The sequence below is a fragment of the Periplaneta americana genome, chromosome 14, assembly GCF_040183065.1.
Source record: "Periplaneta americana isolate PAMFEO1 chromosome 14, P.americana_PAMFEO1_priV1, whole genome shotgun sequence".
Taxonomy (NCBI): Eukaryota; Metazoa; Arthropoda; class Insecta; order Blattodea; family Blattidae; genus Periplaneta; species Periplaneta americana.
In genome coordinates this window covers 100,906,150-100,931,094 of record NC_091130.1, presented here as the reverse complement: position 1 = coordinate 100,931,094, position 24,945 = coordinate 100,906,150, and positions in this window count along the sequence as shown.

Genomic DNA, 24,945 nt, shown 5'->3' with positions numbered 1-24,945 from the left:
CGACTGCCAACCAGAACACGTGGACAAATAGGTTTACAAACAAACTCATTGGCTCTGAATTCGAAATGCTACACTGAGCCCCATGTTATAATGTACCCCATCTCCCCCTGCTCTTTTTTGAAAGTGAAATTTTAAAATAATATGTGATTTGTTATGTATTTGAGTAGTTAATAAAATTCGATCAAATAAATCTTTGAGTATTTTGTAAGATTCGTGGGCGAATAAATTAAACAACACTGTTACTTTGTGGTCTTCTCCTATATAATTTACAATGAACAGATCTACTCATCTAATTCCTCTTGGTGTGCAGTGCAGTTATCTCCAGTAAGATATTCAGCAATAGGCCTATTACTTGAAAAAACTTTCAAATTGAAAATTGAAATCCGGTCCTGATAAACGTTGCTATTATTCCCTACTTTACTTCTTACTTGTCCATTTATATACAGAATGATTCATAAGTCAATGTACAAACGTTGTAGGTGTAATATAGAGATAAAAATAAGACTAAAATATTCTATACAACTTTTCCCGAAAATCCTTACTTTCAGAGTTATGATGCATAATATCCTCTCTTGCTAGGCATCAAAAACAGTAAAGCCTTCGGATGCGTCACGTTTGCCTTCACGTTTGATTGCGGTAGATGTTTGTTATTCGTCCACCCCACTACAGTTGATTCCAACTTGATAGAACATTGTTTACTGTGTGTAGGTATGTACTGATCTTGGAATATTACAGACTTCGTTGAACTCATTCCGAACAGTTTCACATCCATTTTTAGTTCATTGCTGTAGTTCTGCTTCGTTCGGAATTTGAGTGGCATAAACGAGCGCCTTGAAACTACCCAGAAGATAAAAGTCAGGGAGTCCAGGGAGTTCGGTCCGGTGATCTGTCTGGCCAAGCAACTGGTCCTGCACTACATATCGTACCGTACACACTTGATGTCTACTGAACTAACTACCTAAAAAATAAATGTGTACTAAAGAAACGTGGTCATGGTAAGAAATACAACAGCGTCATACAACTAAACATATCTACGTATAGGTAAACAAAGTCCTAATAGATCAGAATCAATTGTTGTGAGGTGTACGAATAACAAATACCTACTGTTTTCGCTACGTAGGCGAACGTGACGCATCCGCAGACATTACTGGTCCAAGGTTTTGATGCCTCGCAAGAGCATTATGCATTATAATTGTGAAAGTAAAGATTTTCGGGGAAAGAACACTTTAGTCTTAGTTTTATCTCCACATTACATCCAAAATGTTTGTACAATTACTTATGAATCACCCTGTGTACACACTTTTAAAATCTTTGTCGTCAAATTTGCTATGTCTTGAGAATAAACTTAACATTTTACTTATCAAAAAATAATAATAATAATAACATTACAAACATAACAACGTATTAAAATCTATTGAATACACAATAAGTGGTTGGCAAATATCGGTAGAAATGCTGCTGTAGTAATAGTACTATCGACAGTAACAGCAATAATACAGGGACATCATTTTATTTTTACTTGAATTTTTGTTGTACCTGAGTTTTTTAATGTAGGCTACTTCACTCCCACCTCTTCTACTAGTGAAATTCTAGCCATCTTTCGTACAGAACCAAGGCCGCATATGTAAAGTCGCCTTATGGTCACAGTAAACAGTATTGAGTGACGTTCCAGAAATATGGCCGCGTTTTCCAGTGAAAAAAGAGAATTAATTATTTAACCATATTTTCGTACAGGTACTGTGCGCCCTTTCGGTTACGTCGCATCACGATTTTTCTCACCCGCTTCTGCCGGGCAGCAATAGCCCAGTTTTTTAATATTTTCTGTTAGGACTTGGATGTCTACGTAATATTATACAGCTATTTAAGCTTAAATAAAAGGGCCTCGTAAAGTAATTAACTGTCACGTCATTCCCCGCCCCCTTTTCTACGACCCTGCGACATAACCACTTGGACAGACAGTAGGCCTAGGTAGCATGTCTGGGTAAATTTATCTTTGCGGATCGGGCAGAAGTGAAGACTAAATTTACAGTACGTAAGATACTCTGTTATAGAGTACGTACAAAATTATTGCAACATGAGTTGCTGGTACGAAGGACGAAAACGGAAATTTGAATTAGGTACAATAGGCTATAGTACGATAATATGCACAAAAGAACTGAAGCCTGTATCGAAAAGTGCAGCCACCATTTTCAACAATTTGTTCAAAAATCCGGATTTTGATTATTTTAAAATTTTAATGCACTCTCAAAAATGTATGCTAATGTGCTACAAGACAGTATAATATACACTGCATAACGAATATGACTGTATAGATAGCTCAGTTCGTGAGTAAAAGCACATATTATTAATACTGTATTGTATTTTTATGAAATAAAATCCTAACGAAAATTATCAAACTCAAAAACGTAATATTTCCAAGTTTAGGTACGTAAGTGGATGCACTAATTTTCTTCCCTCCTATACCTAGTAAAGTGATTTGTTTGTATTTTACACCAGTATCGTCAAACTTCGATCGTGGAAGGGGGTAATAAACAGTGTTTCCGGTTCTCAACCGCTAATCCAAAGGTATAGTCAGATTAATATTAGAAATGTTAATATAAACAAAATGATGTTCCCTGCACGTTTGGTGTCGAACAGTAATAATACCAATTGTAACAGAGTAAGGGCATTAGTATTAGCAGAACAATTGTAGCAGTAACAATACTCGCTGCGTGATAGTAATATTAGCAATGAAAGTAGCTTTTTTTATTGACAATATAAGATAAGATAATCACATTGAAGCCATGAGGTATATATTTTGCAACTTAAACAAAATTATGAACTAAATTAAAAATATGTGCAAAATGACATGCAGTCTAAATAACACTGATACTGCGAAAGAAAGAACTTAGGCTTACAATTTGTTCAATGTCACAAATCTGCGAGGTTAATAAATAAATAACTGATGTAATGAAACGCAGTTTGTCAGCGTGGAGTTGCATAGGACCATTCGCATGGGAGACATTATCACGAACACATAAATAATGCACGAATTGTATTGATTCAATGACTGCGCGTTTTGATTTATTTTACGATAGCATTGTAGACCGAACTATTCGGTTTCAAATATGCAAACGTAATTTCGCTTTATTCTGTAGTATTAATGAAAATGGATTGACTTGATATTGTACCAAACATTATTTAACGAGAAAATGTATAATTCTTAGAACTGTAACAAAAAAAAAAAAAAAAAAAACACACAGTCTACATGGAAAGTTCATCTACATAAAATCAATAATGATGATGATACTTAGTTAATTACTTATGGATTTTAAGGAATCCGGAGGTTCATTGTCGCCCTCACATAAGGTCGCCATCGGTCCTTATCCTGAGCACCATTAATCCAGTCTCTACAATTATATCCCACCTCCATCAAAACCATTTTACTATTATCATCCCATCTACGTCTCGGGCCCCCAAAAGTCTTTTCCTTCCGGTCTTCCAACTAACACTCTATATGTATTTCTGAATTTGACCATACGTGCTACATGGCCTGCCCATCTCAAACGTCTCGATTTAATTCCTAATTATGCTAGGTAAAAAACACAATGTATGCACTTCTGCGTTGTGTAACTTTCTCCATTCTCCTGTAACTTCATCCCACTTAGCCCGAATATTTTCCTAAGCACTTTATTCTGAAACACCCTTAACCTCTATTTCTCTCTCAAAGTGAGAGTACAAGTTTCACAACCATACAGAACAACCGGTAACATAATTGATAAATTCTAATTTATAGCTGATGATGACAATAGTAGTAGTAGTGGTGGTGGTAGTAGTAGTAGTAGTAGTAGTAGTAGTAGTAGTAGTAGTAGTAGTAGTAGTAATAATAATAATAATAATAATAGCTTTCTTTACACATTTCATGGTTCAATTCGAATCCTGAGAGATTTTTTTTAATTAAGCAATTGTAAAATACACCGCGTTCCGCTTATAGGGATCAAGAAATAAATGCTCATCACTTAAACTCGGATAATGATATTGTGATTTATATCTGAAAAGATATAGAACGTCATAAACTGTCTAAGTTTATACAACAATATTTTAAAAGCATCTACGCGTTCATCCGCACCAATGTTTAAACGCGGAAACAAGTCTGGCACCATTCAGTAGAGCATTTCGTCATTGGACCATTCTTCTTTATCCAGCAGTGTATTCCGAATCTTACCGGACCGGTGGACACCAATGACGTCACGCTTCAGCGAAATAGGAGAAAAACTCTTGTAAGGTTCAATGGCTATCATGGCGGCTGTACAAGTTGTTTTATGTGCTACGCTAGCAAGATTTTGCGAAATTTTCATACTGTCACCTCGTTCAAAGAAAAGAGAGCATAAATAATTTATTTCTTGAACCCGTAGTAATAAGTCATCAACATATTGTTTTTACGTTGTGCTCATTGCAAACAATACAGCAGAACACACCGCCGTGACACAACAGTGCACGATGTCATTCGTCTGCTAATTCCCGCCCTATACAAGAACCAATCAGATTCACTGATGGCGGCTGATGGAGACTGCCACCACCTGTGCAAGCTGATGGAAACGGTGCGATAGCGGTGGAGCATCATTGACGTCATCGTTGAAATTCGGAACACAGTGATGACATCAGATTTCTCAGCGCTGAGATTCGGAATACGCTGGAGGCGACAGTCACAGGGAATGGACATATGACAGAACTTTTGTTGTTCACCAACTTCCTCCAGGATCGGTTTTTCAGGTGGCACCACCCCATTGTTATGGAACAGTGCATGACTTCTTGGGTGCAAACTTTCCCGATAGGTAGATCGGAAGAGGAGTTACCTTTGCCTGGATAAGTGGCCACCTATGTCACCCGACGTAACCTCTCTTTGACTATTTTCGGGGGCTTTGTGAAGGGTACTCTGTACCAATGTGGGGGAGTTGACAGTTTTGAAAGAACTGAGACTACGCATTACAATTGTAGCTGCGCCAGTCACTCCACAAATATTACAGAATACTAGGCAGGAGGCTGAGTACTATTTAGATGTCTGCAGGGTAACTCGAGGCGCACGCAAGTTGCATTGACCATTCTCTGAACCTCGGAGAATTATTACATAAAATTATGTAACAATAACGTTATAAAATTATTATTTATACTTGAAATTATCGCATTTTTCTGGATCTCTCTGTTGTACCATATCTGACACAAATATTTATTGTTATGCCCTATCACATCTGACACCAGTATTTTGTTGTGCCACTTGCCACGACAAGGGCAGATGGCTTATGTTTGTGAACATCGCAAGTTATACCTACTATCAAGACAACACAACAAATTAGACACTGCGTTATACTTCCTAACTCTCTGATAATTTATAAACTGTGCTTGCTTTGGATAGGAGGGATTCCTACTTATAATGCGATCTCAGGCTTTCGAAATAATCACATGTGTAGAAATTCACTATTAATAAGTTTATTAATAAGATATCAATTTATTACAGATACAATATTGAATACTGAAATTGAACGCTTTAAGAAGAATCAAAGTTGCTGTTAATTTTAAAGTGTCTAAATGAACTAGTTAAATGTAAAGCACAAGGATTGATGATTTTACTTACAGTGGATTGTAGGGCGAACCCTGGTGCTGTTCGCAGATGATGCCATTTTCTTAACTTCTTCCTGGACGTCGGGAAGTTACGTCCGTTATTATATGACCGCTGTCTTGACCAATGACTGATGACCAACAACTAATGACCGCGATTTGGACGTTTCATGTCCATTTATAAGTTTTCGAACCGCGTCCTTTGTGACGTAACAGAGTATCGCTACTTTGCCCGCGAATCTTCTAAAAAGACGGTATTGCATTCACTAAACACCACGCTTCTGATCCTTAACCATTATTTCAGATCGGCATTTCCTGTTCTCACTTGGAACAATATAGATTTAGGGAACTCTCACAATTGAATCTCTGTTTATGATCTGACCAATGGAAACCTAGAGTACGGAAAGATCGCTGCATAATCTGTGTATCTTTCGTTATATGTCAGCTGTTGCTAAGATTGACTTCGTGCTAAACTGCAAGCGTACGCATTTCCTGTCTTGTTCAAGGACTGGACTCTGCTGACGTTAACTAAACTGTACTCTGTAATCTGTAGAAACAGGAAGCGATCTCTGTCGCATGTCAAAGCACGTCTTCAACTGAATGTTTTAATAAGTATGATTTCATTACTTTCAAATAAAGTGACAATATAGGCCTATTGCTTATGGTCATAACAAAGTTATGATTGCTTATCATAATCCTTGGGCACAACATCTCTAAACGGAACACGGTGTATATTCACAGGACAGGCTCTCCGCAACAATTATAACTCATCTGTTGTAGTCTCTGAACAACGTCTGTAGTTTAATTGGAAAGTTAAATAAAAATCACAAATGTTATTGTTATCTTGTCATCTTTGGATAGAAGCTGTGCTTCAAGAGGTCTATTAAAACTACAATTACTAGTCTAATTTTTGTTCTTCCGTGTCTGAAAATGTTACATGTTTCGAAGGGAATATAAAAGAAAGGATTGCAATTACGTGTATCGAATTACCACTTTTATGAAAGGTGTATAGCTTGAAGGAATGTTAAATGGACAAGCATGGGCCAGAGGTGAACAGTTATACTTTCAAGTAACAAAGATTTTATTGAAGCAAAATTTTACGAGTGTGTGATAGCCTATAAAGTACCATTATCATTATTGTTATCTGCAGTACGAATTATGCTATTCAGAGCTTATTAAATTCTAGTTGATTTGAGATTATCTATATGTATATTTTGTATAGCCTATGTGTTATCCTGCACAGCCCACTGGCGACCTTTTATATAATATGATTCATAATTCTGTCACGCTCATATTGCAAAGTCTTGCAACATTTGAAACTATCCCTGCCCGGTTACCGTTACTGTTTTCGTTTGTCCATTTTCAATTTCTTCATAGAAATACGGTCCTATTATGAAATGTGATGTAAAACCACACCAGACAGTAACCTTGATATCATGTAAAGGTAAAACCATTGTAAAAATTATTAAAATTACTCTCCTATTGCCGTCTGTATTCTGAACGCAATTATTCTTCATACAAGCGTGACACAGTTCTATATCAAACCAAACTGCTGTTATGTACAGAAGATAAAGCTGTTTCAAAATGGAAAATTACTTTTGTATAACCTTTTATATTATAATTGTTTTCAATGGTATCTGCTTACTTATTGACGAGGTTTGTGTTAAAATGTGAGAGGTTTCCTGACGAATGTTCTCAATCATAGCAACACTTAAAGAGACCGGATCGAGTACATACCACACATAATTGGTTTCTTCCGAGGTTTTCGTCAGCCGTGGAACTGATGCCGGATAGTCTATGGTGAGTCCTCGGCCTCACTTCATTTCACCCCCTTTGGTCTGGTTACCTGGTTGGGTTTTTTTCGAGGTTTTTCCCAACCATAAGGCAAATGCCAGGTAATCTTTTGGCAAATCCTCGGGCCTGACCTCATTCATTCATTCATTCATTCAAGTCAAAATTTTACAATATTATAATTACAATTTTCATAAATTTTTACAATTTTACAATTTAGTAATTTTCTACAATTTTTACAATTTTGTGCAAATTTTGAAAATATTTTGGTGAGATGAGATGAGGTCCGAGGATTCGCCAAAAGATTACCCGGCATATTCCTTCTGGTTGGGGAAAACCTCGGAAAAAACCAACCAGGTAATCAAATCAAAGGGGTTGATGCCGAGGACTCGCCATAGACCACCCGGGAAAATCTCGGAAGAAACCATTCAATGAGACCAAAGGGAGATCCAACCCAAGCCCGAAAGCAGCTCCGGATCAGCAGCCCAGCGAGTCTGCCGACTGAGCTACATTGATGGCTCTGCTAAAAATATACAATACATAGCCAATCAGATTATTAAGTTTACAAACGCAAACGATTATTCATCAGTTGAGCTATATTTATAATACAAAACAAGTAAGTTAATTAAATTTAAGGCATAAACAATTCAATCAGTTGTAATATACAGAAATTGATAATACAGATAATGCAAACTACTTCAAATTAGAAACACAAACAATTTATCAATAGAGCTATACAGATTACTATTCAATTTAAAGCATATAAAATTCATCGGCCAAAACTATACAAATATATACAATACAAAATATTGTACAAATTGTAGAAAATTGTAAAAAAAAAAATTATAGAAAATTGCAAAATTATACAAATTATAAAATATAGTAAAAATTAAAAAAAAAATAGTAAAAATTGTGATTGTAAAAGTAATCTTGTAAAATTTTGACTTAAAATTTCATTGCTAATGTAAGATCTATGGAATATAACAAATGAAATGAAATAAACACGAGCTGGCTGCCACTTACTGAGTCAAATGCAAAGTGTGCTAAAATTCTACTATTCATAGCAAGTCTCACAAAATATACCACAAAGTATCATTTTTATTTTTCAAGTGGTTTGCGAGTATAAATAAACTTATACAATTTCTGATCATATCGTGAATATTGTATTATATTATTTCACGTTACAAATAGTGTGATACGTTAATACAGACTAACATAATGTAACATGTGCACAGACAGCCTTCCTCTTTGCTCTGAGCAATACCAGGTAGCCTAAGTCACAAATTTGTGAATATCTGGTGTTCATTCCTAGTTTTCACAGATTCAATCTTGGATTATAAATGATTATGTAAAGCAGTAGTTCCCAAGCTGGGAATCGTGTAAAGAGCTTAGAGTGTCGGGAGATGGTTTATAAAAAGAAACCAAAACGCCTTATTAACATACACTTACTGTGTGTTCAGAAACATTAACAGCATTCAAAATACCAAAAAAAAAAAAAAAAAGTTTCAGTAGTTATACACTAAATTAAAAAAATAATTTTATTAAAGCTACTAATGTGTCTGTTTTTTTTTTTTTTTTTTTTTAGAAATGTCTCTCATATCTGGACTCTATATTCGATAAACACATAGTCTTATTACTTTCAAGTTCAGTGAGGCTTCGTATCTTTATTTTGGTGGCAGTCATAGACGAGAAATGTATTTTGCATAAATATGAGGCTAGAAATGTTATGATATCCATCTGTGACTGTCGTATTATTTTGATTGTCTTCTGGAAGATACCCGAAAAGTTGTTGTTTACAATTGGCTACACTAAACTTAACAAACTCAGTATTTGCCGTATCATTAGTAGATACATATTCCACGAGTTCTTTAATGCACTGGAATGCATCACATTCCTTTTTGTAAAGTGAAGTAGACCAAATTAAGATTGGTTATAAATCCTTGATTTTATATCTCATTATTATGTTAACGAACTCGTACTATTCTAAGTGTTTATGTTCGAAAATATCAGCAAAGTAGGCTACTATAAATTATCTTCATGTAATATTTCATGTCATGATTGACTATACTTTTACACTTTACAACTGATATACCTCGCATTAGTACAAGCTATATTACAATACGGTATTATAGGATGGGGTAGTGCTTATAGTACCTCCCTCATGCCAGCATGCCAAGTATTTAACTTCCGTCAAATTTATAATAATGTATTACTGAATTTCGTACATAAAAACCGAAACATATTTAGTTTATATTCACATAAATATAAAACCAAAAGATCAGACAACATATGATTGACAGTTCCTAAATTACTTCAACTGTAGCATATAATCACAGTGGCAACTTCGGTCCAAGGATTTATAACATGATTAAGAGATAAATTCTCAATCATACAATTTGCTAATGCTCCTTATTTCAAAAAATCTATTAAAAATTGCTGTTAACAGAGAAAATTTAAAGTTCAATTATTGTGATATGTGTTTTTTCTTCTTTTTTGTTTTTACTTTTTACTCTGTTATTCAATAAAATATCTTAACATTAACTTATGTGGAATGCATGAGTATGTAACTTACTCTTTCTGGGGGTGCTAGAGACTTCTTATATAAAAAAAATCAATATGTTTCTTTGTTCTGGCAGTAAAGTATTATTATTATTATTATTATTATTATTATTATTATTATTATTATTATTATTACATAATGGTAGTTTTTGGGTGGTTTCCACAAACTACTGTTGTTTTTTTTTATTTTTACAGGCATTTGTATTTTTCGGATGGGATTAAGTACTCTACAAGTTCTGTAGAGGTGGTCGTATAATAGTCTTGCCCAAAGGTGGGTCACACCTTCAAAACAGTTTGGGAACATTGATGTAGAATTTAATGATGATGATGATGATGATGATGATGATGATGATGATGATGATGAAAGTATGTTGATGTGCATATTTCCTCATTCGTTGTATTATTTGAAATTTTAAGTTTAATATCAACATTATATTTCTGACCTTCTAAACAAATTTTATTCAACTAGGCAAAGTAAAGGTATTATAAGATCGGTTTTCATCAGAGAAGACTCAGAAAACCTTTTGTTGTCGTCCCTACGCTATCGGAACACTTAGCCTCGAGGCAGTGCCCCTACAGTAATACTATTGTGTTTTAAAAATTGTTTTTTTCTCTCTCTCAGAGTTCGGCGGATCCAGACTTTTACTAGGGTTTGTATCCTCCCTAAGGCAAAAACGAGCAGGAATTATATTTCCCAAGAGAGGCTGAACCAAGAATGAGAAGGAAACATTTGTAAGAGCGGGGGGAATGTTATTTCTTCACCGTCTTTCACTCCCTTGTTATGTTCGAACTATATTGCTTCAATCACTACGCTACGAGGACACACACACAACGCCCCCTATAAAGATTAAGTGGAAGCTCGTACAAGAGCTTTCGCGATAACGGAAGGTCATATATTATATTATATTATATTATATTATATTATATTATATTATATTATATTATATTATATTATATTATATATGTATTTACAAGAACCAATGCCATATTGCTTGTGAAGGAAGTAAGAAAGTTGTATTGTCAATTAAGAAGAATGTTTAAATATTTCCTGGGACAAAATATTAGAACTCAGATTGGTTTCCTTCATCGAACTGCAACAGAAAAAAAGATTCTGAATTCATTGTTATCCAGAGCATATAAAGTTGTACAGCGATATTACGTTTACTGTATACTGCATGGTACGAGAGAAGATACAGCATAATATCAAACAAAATACTAAACAATGCAGGTACAATTCTTCATTTTTGCATGTGTAGTCACAAGTACAGTAAGTCCGACTTGGCGTTCCGAATCCTTGGGTATAAACCAAATCTCTTTATTCCCTTCTCTCTGTCTTGTACCAGTCTCCTTCGCTTAAATCTCTCGTAATTCCTTCTGAGTTCGCTAGCTACAGAGTTTCTTTTTAACTTGTCTTAATCATTTTTGCTTACTGCCCTCTATTAAAGAGAATAGCCTGAATGAATATCTCCAGTTTAATTTAACATTTCCAAATAGGTCAGTTTTTAATAGAGTATAACACTCTATTTTATTTTAGAGAAGTATGTATAGGTTACTTTCAATGAGGGATATAATATTTGAGCGGATGGAAGTGTTTCAAGATTTGTAGCGTGGTTCATGAGAGGCTATGGTTTTAATTACTTCTCAGCATAGATATGTAATATTTAAACAGAAAAGCGAAACTAATACCTCGTCAAAATATGACCGAAAACTATAGATTCGGAGCATGTGTACTGCGCAGGATGACATTCTTTGACTTAGAAAAAAAAACTCGAGTCCCTCAACTATTATGTAAAGGGGGCAAAACTTGTTACCCAATGGGAGAGAGACAAGTGGTTTCAGGTTAAATGTGTTCTAGAGTCCCTCTACTGCACTGATGTCAACGAGAGCGTAAACGTGCTCACAGCCCGTGTGCGCTGATGAGAGCACGTAAGGCACGCAAGTACAAGTTACTGGTGAACACAAGGTTTGTACATTACACACTGACGAAGAAGTCGTTCAGTAAGTTTCAGGCTGACTAGACTCTTGACTTCTTATATAAGTGAAAGATAAGGTGATGTTCTTTGTTGGTTTGTGGAAATTATTTAGTTACATAGACAAGCAGTGTCGAACACCTGAAATTATTAGTTCATCTACGGAATGATATAATATTCAAATTAGTTTGTTTTTATTGACATTAAATAGTAGTAAATGTATGTGAAGATGTATTGTAGATCTTCTTCCTGGTCCACACTTGTGGAGTAACGGTTAGCGCGTCTGGCCGCGAGACCAAGTGGCCCAGGTTCGATTCTTGGTCGGGGCAAGTTGCCTGGTTGAGGTTTTTTCCTGAGTTTTCCCTCAACCCAATATGATCAAATGCTGGGTAACTTTCGGTGCTGGACCCCGGACTCATTTCACCGGCATTATCATCTTCATCTCATTCAGACACTAAATAACCTAAGCTGCTGATAAAGCGTCGTAAAATAACTAACCTACTCTTGTTCCTGTATTTATGTTTACAGGATAAAGTACAAATGAAAGTGTGTGTTGTTAATGGCGTAGACTTGTTGCATATCAGTTACGAGTTATGTCTATAAATTTTCCAGATTTTCGTACATAAATTCTCAGTTTTACGACGTTTCCTACCGTTACGATATTCTTCGGTTAAGCAAAGAAAAATTCTGTCCAGGTATTTTGCATTGCGTGAATATTTAACAGAATTCATAATAGAAAAATAGAGACAGTCCAGAACTAGTTGACTCTACATGGATCGATGAACTTAACTTTCTCCAGGTTCGAGCATCTGAACGTTTTTAATTGGAGATCGCAAGGAAAGGATTAATTAATTTGTGTCGATAGATATTGTTAAGTGCTTTCAGATAAAGATTTCATTGTGAATGTCACAGATCTCAGAGCACAACGCCTTCAGTCATTGAACTCCTATTCAACAGTAAAACACTGCAGTGTTTCACAAAATCTCTGGGAAGAGTTCCATAGACGATTTAAAGATATTGACCTACTCCGGCCAAGTTGGATTAGTTTTGTGATCCTTACTCATCAAACTCAGAAAATATATCAACACAGTTACAATTGAATACCTGAATTGATAAACAACCCAAGTTAAAATTTACCACATTCGACTTTTTACCTAACAAGTTGTGTTTTACATACGCTATCATTCCTTAAAAAAAGAATATCCTAAGTCCGACTCTAAGCCTGTGTTTTTGGATGATAGAAATATTTATTTCAATACTCATAATGCAAGCCTATATAGTTTCTTTGCGATCGTGAAAAATTTACTTCAATGGACGTGGAATGTTAGCCAACTCAGGTCTTCCTATAGAAATTATTTTGCTGCAAGAAACAACATTTCACCGGGCATAAAAAGGCTGGGTCCGGCAAAAATAAAAAAAAGCTCTTCTGAACTGTGCGAGAAGTCAGGAATTTAAATGTTTAATTATGGTTTATTTAACGACGCTCGCAACTGCATTGGTTATATCAGCGTCGCCGGTTTGCCGGAATTTTGTCTCGCAGGAGTTCGCTTATATGCCAGTAAATCTACTGACAATGAGCCTATCACATTTAAACACTCTTAAATGCCATCGACCTCGGCCGGGATCGAACCCGCAACCTCGAGCATAGAAAGCCGGGGCTATACCAACTACGCTAACGAGGGCGACTCAGGAATTTAAATTTGTTTCTAGAAGTGTGATGATGCTCATATAAGTAGTACATGATTATACAGTATAACAGTTAATGACAATAATTAGGCTAATTATAGGCCTCATTATGTAAAACTGCTTAAGTTAAAAAGAAGATATGTTTATTATTTGTTATATCTTACTATTTTATATTAATTGCATTTATTATAGACGTACATGCTGCAAAACATGCTTTTATTTCTTGTTTTCTTGTATGATCGTAACACATCTATTAATGAAGAGCAGTTTAATTATCTTGCAGTGGTAGGCCAATAGAGTTCATTTTGCTTACCCCTTCTTTATCACCGCTACTACCTGCATAATAGGTTCATTGGAACCAGTGAACGCTTGGTAGCACGTAGCGTCTTACACGTGCCCTGACCTTGACATCCCTGCTCTACTGTGTACAATAGAAGGCGGCGTGGGTCGTGTCCCGTTGAACTATTGTGCTTTAGTTCTTCGCTATTTACTTGCTTTATGAGTAACTTTTTAATTAGTTATTTTACGACGCCTTATCAACTTATATATTGGGCTTAATTTCGAAAAAAAAAATGTGATAAAAATATTACATTTCGCGTTTTAGCGCTAATTAGTTGTAATGTCGTATAAATTGGAAAGAAATTTTTACGTGAAAAAGTAACCCTATTTTACGCATTAGACGTCAAAATAATGATAAAAAGGTATTATACATCAATTTATGCAACAAATGTACAGGGACATCATTTTATTTTTACTAAAATTTCTAATATTAACCTGACTATACTTTTAGATTAACGTTTGAGAACCGGAAACACCGTTTGCTGCCCTCTTCCATGGCTGGAGTTCGATGATACTGGCGTAAAATACAAACAAATCATTTTACTAGGTATAGGAGGGAAGGAAAGTAGTTCATTCATTTACATAAACTAGGAAATATCGCGGTTTTGAGTTAGATAATTTTCATTAGGTTTTTGTTTAATTAAAATACAATAACATACTGTATTAACAATATGTGTTTTTACTCACGAACTGAGCTATCCATTCGGACGTATTCATTATGCAGTGTCTATTATACTGTCTACAGCACATTAGCGTACAATTTAGAGAATGAAGTTATATTGGAAAATAATCATAATATGGATATTTAAACACATTTTTGAAAATAGTGGCCGTTCATTTCGATACAGACTTCAGTTCTTTTGTGCATGTTATCGCACGATAAACTATTGTACCTAATTCCAATTAGCAGTTTCGTCCTTCGTACTAGTAACTCATGTTGAAATAATTCTGTGCCTACTCTATAAAAGAGTACCTTACGTACTATAAATTCAATCTTTACTTCTGCTCGATCCGAAACGATAAAATTACTCAGATATGCTATCTATTGTCCGTCCAAGTGGTTTCGTCGCAGGGTCGTAGAAAGGGGAGAAATCACGTTACAGTTAATTACTAACGAAGACCTTTTAGTTAAGTTATTTTAAATAGTTATAATTATACTATTACATAGACGTCCAATTCCTAACAGAAATTAATGTTTTCAGAAAAGAGCTAAGACAGCCCAGCCACTAGCCTTTACAGAGGGGCGAGCAGAAGCAGATGGGGGAAAGCGGGATGCGACGTAGGCAAACGGACGACAGTACTTGTGCGAAAATATGATTCAATATTGAAAGCTTTTTCGTCACAGGAAAACACGAAATTATTTCTGGAACGTACTATACTCACTAACTCAGTACTGTTTAAGACGACTTTGACTGCATACGCGGCTTTCGTTGTGTGAGGAGGACGATTGGAAGTTTACTAGTAGAGAGGGTGGGAGTGAAGTACATTGAAGAACTCAGGTACAATAAAAATTGAAGTAAAAATAAAATGATGTCCCTGTACAAGGAACGCAGACACAAATCTACACAGCAGGTGTAAATTCAGAGTAATTCAAAAGAGAGCTCGTAATGCCTCTATCACGTCAATTTTAACATTAAAAGTGTTGGATGATTGTTAAAAAACTATTTATTTCAAAATAAGAAATGCTACACTGCTATCAGTAATTTTTATAATCTTGAATTGACTCATTCTTTTAACCATTTCTGCGAGTGCACAAACATTATCAAAATTTATCTGTGCAATATTTGCTGGGTTGAAAAATTAATTTAAATTTACAAACAATGAATATGAATCATGTAACTCGTATTTTTAATTTTCTGAATCACTAATTTACTGACATGCTTAAATTATTCCTATATTTTAATCTTTAAATCCACACTGAAAGAGTTAATTAATTTGTCTACCGACTCACCTATATTATTAGACATTACTATATTAATTCTACGCTTCATGTCATAATGCGGCAAGCTGTGGTTTCTGCCTATCCCTCTCCACCGCTGACCATGACTACTCACGCGCAAGTAAATAAACCAGCACCTATAGTAAAGTAACACCGGGCAACAAGTTTCGATCCCTGATTGTCCCTCATTTTACATAAAAAAAGTTTCTTTAACTTTTTGTTGTGATGATAGAACACGAATGCATCACAGCAATGCAGTATATACACATATACTACATTTTATAGTTAAACTTATCACCAGACATAATTAAATTTAACAAAAATTGTGTATTACAGTATATTAAAACTGTTTTCAAATCGATCAAAGTTCGTTTTATCTATCGATTAAATTCAAATAGTGAATCGATTAAATATTTTGATCGATCAACAGCACTAATTTTAATATTATCCTCCCATCTAAGTCTCGTTCTCCCCAAGCTCTTTTTCCCTCCGCCTTCCAAACTAACAATTTATATGCCTTTCTGGATTCGCCCATACGTGCTACATGCTCTGCCCACCTCATTCGTCTGGATTTAATTTTCATAATTATGTTAGGTGATGAATACAATCCGCGCAGTTCTGCGTTGTGCAACTTTCTCCATTCTCCTGTAACTTCAACCCTCTTAGCCCCAAATATTTTCCTAAGCACCTTATTTTCGAATACCCTTAACCTCTGTTCCTCTATCAAAGTGAGAGTCCAAGTTTCACAACCATACAGAACAACCGGTAGTATAACTACGTTTTTTTAAAGCAGACTAGATGGCAAAAGCTTCCCAACCAAATAATAACAGGCATTTCATATATTTATTCTAGGTTTAATTTCCTCTCGAGTGACATTTATATTTAATACTGTTGCTCCAATATATTTGAATTTTTTTACCTTTTTAAAGATGTATTTCCAATTTTAATATTTCCATTTTGTGCTACGTTCTGGTCACGAGACATAATCATATACTTTGTCTTTTCGGACTTTATTTGCAAACCGATGGATCAGGTTAAGGAGAGAAATATGTTTATGAGAAAGATGAGAAATAATAATTAAAAGCGATTAAGGTGAAATGCAAACATGGAGCTGGAGAATATATTTTTATGATGAATATTGCGAAGTAAATTAAAGTGTAAATAAGATCAAAGTTAAAGATATTGATGGAGAAGAAAAAGTGAATATGATGAAAATTAAACAGTATGTGAACAGGAGTAGGAGTAAAGTGAACATGGTATTGTAAAAGAAAGAATGTCGCTATGACGATGAAGAGGGTAATTTCGTAATGTAGAAAGATAACAATGGAGAATATTATGAAAAAGAAAAGTAAGATAATGCGATGGAAACTGTTTGGAAATGCAAAGAAAATAATAAAAAAGGTAATATTTTTGTACATTAAAGCATTCCTTACATGATTTATTCACAAGAAAATACAAATACATCTGTAGTAATTTCCTTGTCAAACTGTAATAGAATTTTTTAGATATCTTAGCTTCTATCTATCGCAGTGCTTTAAATGTATACAGTGTACAAAATACATAATTACGCACATAAGTTCCACGACTTGATTTCCTACATCTCGATGTTGTTCTGGGTGCGGAATTCAGAGACTTCCACACTACAGATATGCTACAATTCGGAACTCGCAATACCTACGAAAACATTCTCTGTTGTGTATTTGAGCTGACAATTTGGAATGTGACTGCGTTGTTTTCCTGCTTTTCGTCTGACAAAATAAAATTACTCTCCTGCACCTGACAGTTCTCTGCAGCCTTCCGTTTAGTTCAACATTCTCCGAATTCCTCAGCACCACATCGACAGGTAAGGCTGCCTGAGTGTTTGGAATGCATATCATACCGCTGATATATTTTGAACAGACCTGGAATGGAGAACGCAGTTATTCTCCAGAAAACGCTATTACAATATAGATTTATAATATCATTATGTGAAACTCAAATTTCACGCAAGCCTACAAAAATAATCAATCATCGGAAGAGCCGTCAGAGATCCTAAAATCACTAAGTTGTAATAGTTTCTTATATTAAAAGGTAAAAAAGGTATCCCCGTAACATGCCGGGAGGTAGAGCCCCATGCTTTCCATGACCTCGGCACTAGAATGAGGTGGTGTGGTCGGCACCACGCTCTGACCGCCTTTTACCCCCGGGAAAGACCCGGTACTCAATTTTATAGAAGGCTGAGTGAACCTTGGGGCCGTTCTGAAAGTTTGGCAACGAGAAAAAATCCCGTCACCACCTGGGATCGAACCCCAGACCTTCCAGTCCATAGCCAGCTGCTCTGCCAACCGAGCTACCCGGCCGCCCCAGTTTCTTATATTATTCTTTTAAATTTAAGTAGCTATTGCAACGAGATAAGATATCTATAATTTCAAACTTTTCACCTAATAATAACAATAGTAATAATAATAATAATAATAATAATAACAATAATAATTATACTTGCTCACAAATGGCTTTAGAGAACCCGAAGGTTCATTGTCGCCCTCACCTAAGCCCACCATCGGTCCCTACCGTAAGCAAGATTAATCTAGTTCCTAGGCATCATGTCCCACCTCCCTTAAATCAATTTTACTATTATCCTCTCATTTACATCTCTGCCTCCTCAAAGTCTTTTTCCCTCAGAACTCCTAATTCACACTCTATACTCTATACCGATTGATGATGATGATGATGATTATAGTAATAATAACAATAATAATAAACTTCTCATTAGAAGTACGATTAGAATCTATCAAGAGTTGATTTTGTTTTCCATAGTTTATTTAATTCGCACTTCTTCTTATATCCGTTTCCATCCGGCCCATACGTAGGATAATGACAATAAACTTCTCATTAGAAGTACGATTAGAATCTATCACGAATTGATTTTGTATTCCATAGTTTCTTTAATTCGCACTTATTCTTATATCCGCTTCGATCCGGCCCATCCCTAGGATTCGTGACATGCAAAAGTGTCTCCTATTCTTAATGTTAAAAGAGTCACTTTTTTCAATGTCATTTCTCTCTTCAGTTTTTTAACTTGGTCAATCCAATCATTATAAATTTACTTGTAGGCTTACAATAATATTTTTTAAATTTCATTCCATAGGCTATCATAAGCAATTCCTTTATATTTTCTGTAACATAATTTATATAAATTTATTTTAAATTTTCTTATTATAATTAACTTTTAAACATAAGTATTCACTATCGTATTCAGACAAAGATACATTTATGATAAAATTTGTAAAATACACTCTTTCTTTTCGTAAGTATTTCTGAATTGCGCAGTTCCCCTTCCAGTTTCTATTCTGTTTCTGTACCAAATTTCTTTCATAAAAGAGAACATTTCTCTTTATAACTTTTTCCGTACATAAATCGATTCACATTTCTTTTAAACTGAGAAATTTAATCTGATATGAGATAATAATTACTGTTCAGACTCAGTACATTACTGTCCTTTTAAGTTAATTTTATTATGCATGTAGTTCATTTTTGCAGTTGCAATTATGTATTTATCGATAATATGATTTTAGACCCTATTTAACGTGTACTTTTAATAAAGATGTATCGCGATTGTGGTGGGATACTAAAAGTGTGAAGCGAGGAACTAGGTAAACAGGTGTGGAATTATTTAGAATCTAATACAGCAAAAAAAGAGTGAATGAACTGAATATGTATCTCGAAAATGAAGCCAAGCTAATTGTAAGAAATACTCGGAGAATGATTATAGCGACGTCTGTTAGAAATGAAACTGACACAAGCATTATGAACACGCTGAAGTCTCAATGAAAATTCAACACTAAGATCGCTATACGAAATATCGCAATAGTCATAGAAAGGTATCACCAGGAACATTATCAAGATCTGTTTCGGCTTGGAAGGAAAGAAATTTTTCAGTCGTTCCAGTGAATGCAAAATTCAGAGTTTCCTTACAGACATATTTTACCTTGCATTCTAGCAGAGGTTCGAGTCGAACTGGAAATCTAAGCTTTTAACGGTAGTACTGAATGGTATTAAAGTATTGTTTAAAATCACTGGGAAAAGTGTATTAATGCCGATGGAGGAAAGTATCTTTGTTGTCCTAATAGAATTACTTGCGTTTTACCTGGATTAAGGTTTATCCCGCATTTTTTAGCCCAGCTGCTAATGACATGAGATCATGATTTAATTTTGATAGGCTATCATTAAGTGAGTTCGGTCGTGAATGTATATACATTTGAATATCATCTGCAAAGAGATGGTGCTGAGAATGTTTAAAGACAATAGAGATGTCGTTAATGTAAATAGCGAAAATTAGAAGCCCTAGTACAGATCCTTGAGGGATTCCCGCCGTCACGTCTCGCTATTAGGAAAACCGAATATTGTGGTTAATGCACAGTTATCATTTTCATCTATTCGCTTTAATTTTAGAGGCTGTGAATATCTGACTCAGCCCGCAAACAGCTTGAATTTTAGGGGCTATGAATATCAAAGTTCGCCGGCAAAGAACTTGATTTTTAGGGGAATATCCGAATCCACCGGGAAATAGTTGGATTTTAGAAGCTATGAATATCCGACTCCGCTGGCACACAGGGTCCTTTCTGTTGCCCAGCAAATCCCCGTTGGGCCGGCACACTGAGAGACGGGAGAGTGAAGGGGGACATAACCGGTTACAAGCAGCGCAGTGCAAGACCAAGCAAATCCCCGCCATCCGGCCACGCGTCCAAATGAACTCATTGTAATTGAATCTGTAGAAAGTAATATTACATTAAATCAGTAGTTACAACTTTCTGGGGCAAGCAATCGCACTTTCACAATGAACTGCTCGAAAATCATTTATGTTTTCCAAGATTGTACAATATTTTTTGCACTCTTATATCTCGCCTATGATCGGATTGATTCTTGTGTCAATGTGCGATCTATTTGCTTCCGTTATTCTTGAATGTCGGAAAATAATAACATATTCTCGGAAACATTTTGCTTATGCTGATCCCAAAAGGCGTTGCAAAGTATGCTTCAATTTTAACAATATTAGGCTTCTAATAATTCTATATTTATCTGTATTAATCTCAGACCTCGAGTGACAGTTATTAGGACTATTTCGTGAATAAAATAAAAATATAAATAATATATCCGTAAAATTCGCTCACTAATAAGTTAATAATAATTGCATATTTACGAATACTAAACCTATTCGGACATTGTGAAGTTGAAATAGATGAATATCGGTTACTGCAATAAAGAAATTATTGGATGTTGTTATTCAGTAATGCCAATTGGGAAAAGCGAAATACAGGTTTAACAATTTTAATTATATGTACTGCACGTTTCTCTCATTATTATAACATAAATACGTTTTCATTATCTGCTGAAATCATAATTTAATTTAAACATTTTATAATATAATTACAAATAACCTGATTAATACATTAAATGAAGAATTTAAAAAAACGCAGTTATCAAATCTGAATGAAAGAGTGTAATTTTTTCAGATAGCCTACAATGGACATGGAATTAGAAGATGAAGATGTGGAAGTAGAATTTCACACTTTAGTACTTCGTCGTTACATTACACACTACACCGAGAACTATGTGACATTGTGTGTAAACAGGTATATAGCAATGCTTATGTATTCACACTACAGCGAGACATATGTTGCTACACAGTGAAGCCATCTCTGTATAGACAGTTAAAACACGTATTTTATTACGCCATAAGGAAGGCAGTTTGATCAAAGATATTGTACATAATATGCAAGGTCTTTGGGTTTGATATGCGCTGATGTTACATAAATTTGAACATCTGACTTTCTATTAATTGTTTCATTTCATTCACGCAATCAACAAATTTTATAGGCTACAATTAGGTCAGTTACCTGTGGACGCGGGACCATGTGAGCTGAGCCTTATTTCGACCGTTACTCCGTGCTACAGGAAATGATTTTCCATAGCTCGACAAACGCATTCTCACTGTAGTGTGTAACGAGACTGAAGCTGCATCTACAAAGTTCAATTTTCCATACGTGTATGCATGCAGTCTGGGAAGAATATTGAAATGCTTCATTGCTTGATGCGTAAAGTTGAAAGAACAGTTTAACCGTGTATATACATCTTAATGGATCCATGCTCATCAATTTACGGGGAAACAGTTGGCGACACCGACTGAACAAAAGAACGACCATGCGATAAATTGATAGCGATAAATCTAGCTACAAAAATTATCACGATGTTTGACTGTGAATGGTTGGAATTCAAAATTTCATTACACTTTATTGGTCGAAAATGGAATGACGTAATATAAACGAAATAGTCAGTAAAATATATTCTAATTTTGGTTTTCTTGAGAATGTAGTATCAATGAGAAAAACACTTGATCATTCTTGTAAGATCGAAATAAATGAATATGTAACCTCGTTTATCTGTTCCTATTTCACGGGTGTTTGCTCCTGTGCTGCTGAAAATCAATTGCTTCAATTAGTACTTTTAAATAAAGTTTCGCTTGGTAGATTTTCAATTCTTACCTGTACAGTTATTTCCACATTTTCGAAGCGTCATTTCTGAAACAAAAGATTATAATTACTATATGTGAGACATATAAATCAATCTAATTAATTTTTTTTCTAATTAATTACAATACTAATAAGTTATAATATAATAATATTCGTGATTACCTGCAATCTTCTGTTTTAGTTCAACTTTTCTTTTTATATAGGTTATTTTATGTATTTTAACATTTCTGAAATTGTACAACATATTTCATGTGACTGTAATTTTGTTTTTTTGTTCCTTGAGACATTTCTCTTGCAATTTATTAAAGTATTGTTTAGGTTTGTACACAATTTTGAGGACATACAGTCACATTGAGCATGGAATTTTAATAATTACCTGTACAAAAACAGTTGTTAACAACCGCAACACTTTTCTCTGTATTTGTACGCATATCAGAAATTATTTAATATAATACAGAACGAAGATATAAATTCTGCTTGTATTAACAGTGAAATAAAACAAACAAGACAGTAAGCATTTTTCATGGTATGCAAAATAAAAATCTTTGATCCAAATATCAAGAACATATAAAGACAAGTACCGGTACTTAATTTCCTAAGCAGTTTTATGATATTCTGCACCATTGTAATACCAAAAGAATATTTTGGTTTTGTTTTTTTCCATAAGATGTATATACCTATCTTACAGGTTATTCGCGGTAGCCTGCTCATTACGGAATTTATTGACCACATTAATTTAAAGTCAATATCCTGAAATCTGTGGAGAAAATGATACATTTATTCCGGTTGTAATTGAAAGAAGCAAGTAAGGAGATACGTTTGGAAGTAAATCCCGAAAAGTGAAAGTATATGATTATGTCTCGTGACGAGAATATTATACGAAATGGAAATAAAAAAATTGGAAATTTATCCTTTGTAGAGATGAGAAAATTCAAATACCTGGGAGTAACATTAACAAATATAAATTATACTTGGGAGGAAATTAAACACGGAATAAATATGGGAAATGCCTGTTATTATTCGGTTGAGAAGATTTTATCATCCAGTCTGCTGTCAAAAATTCTGAAAGTTAGAATTTATAAAACAGTTATATTACCGTTGTTCTTTATGGTTGTGTAACTTGGACTCTTACTTTGAGAGAGGAACATAGGTTAAGGGTGTTTGAGAATATGGTGCTTAGGAAAATGTTTGGGCCTAAGAGGGATGACGTTACGGAAGAATGGATAAAGTTACACAACACAAAACTGCACGCATTGTATTCTTCACCAGACATAATTAAGAACATTAAATCTAGTCGTTTGAGATGGGCAGGGCATGTAGCACGTATGGGCGAACCCAGAAATGCATAGAGAGTGTTATTTAGGAGGCAGGAGGGGAAAAAGACCTTTTTGGAGGCCGAGACGTAGATGGGAAGGTAATATTAAAATGGATTTGAGGGAGGTGGGATATGATGATAGAGAGTGGATTAATCATGCGCAGGATAGGGACCAATGGCGGGCTTATGTGAGGGCGGCAATGAACCACCGGGTTCCTTAAAATCCAGTATTCGAAATAATTACAACAAATAATTTAATTTAATTTAAAAGTAAATAAATACAAACGTTTTGATTGGAACTCATATATACTATATTATATTGGATGAATTATATTATGAGTAGAGGTGGAGGCATACTCTTAAAGGGAAGAACAAGTTGAAGTGAATGTGATAGTTCTGATCTTTTAGTTGGCTGATTTTGCGTTTTATCAACTGCAATATTTATCTAGCGTCTGAAAGAAATGAAGGTGATAATGCCAGCGAAATGAGGACAGGGTCCAGCGCTGAATGAGTTGAGAGAAACCAGGGAAAACCCCTCAATCAGGTAACTTGTCCCAACCAGGATTTGAATCAGTACCAGCTTGATTAACTGCCAGATATGCTAATCGTTACTCCACAGTGATGGACGTTAATTGTGCTATATTTAAAATGAGACAGCCGTGTGGATGTTGTGGAGAGCACATCATTGTTCTCAATGTTGCAAAGACAATTATTTATTTTTATGATAAGATAAGAATATCCAATAAATGGTATCTGTTTATAGAATTTTGGTTATAACGATTTCGCCGTAATAATACTCTTTATTAATTTCATGAACAAATTTGTAGAGTTCATTCCACTCTCTGTAAGGAGAGCTCTAATTATTTTACTCCCCGTTTGATGCTATTCATTTATTATGATACCGTATAAAGTAAATAGTCGAAGAATAACGTTTATTGACTGAATACCCTTTAGGCGTGACTCAGTCAATTAACGGCATATAATTGTTAATGTCTGTTGTAATTTATTCGGAGACAATGCATTGACTGTGATTGTAATTATTTCATTCAACAATGTTTCCAAACATATAGGCCATTTACAAGTTAAGTTTGTCAATATTTAATTATCTAGCAGTGATTTTTTTGCTACGGAAGTTCAGCAGTATTCAATTTGATACAGACAGAATAAAAGAAGAGGATTTCGCTATTTGAGCAAGATTTTCTGAAGAAAATTATTAACTTTTCTTGATCTTCAAGAATAAAG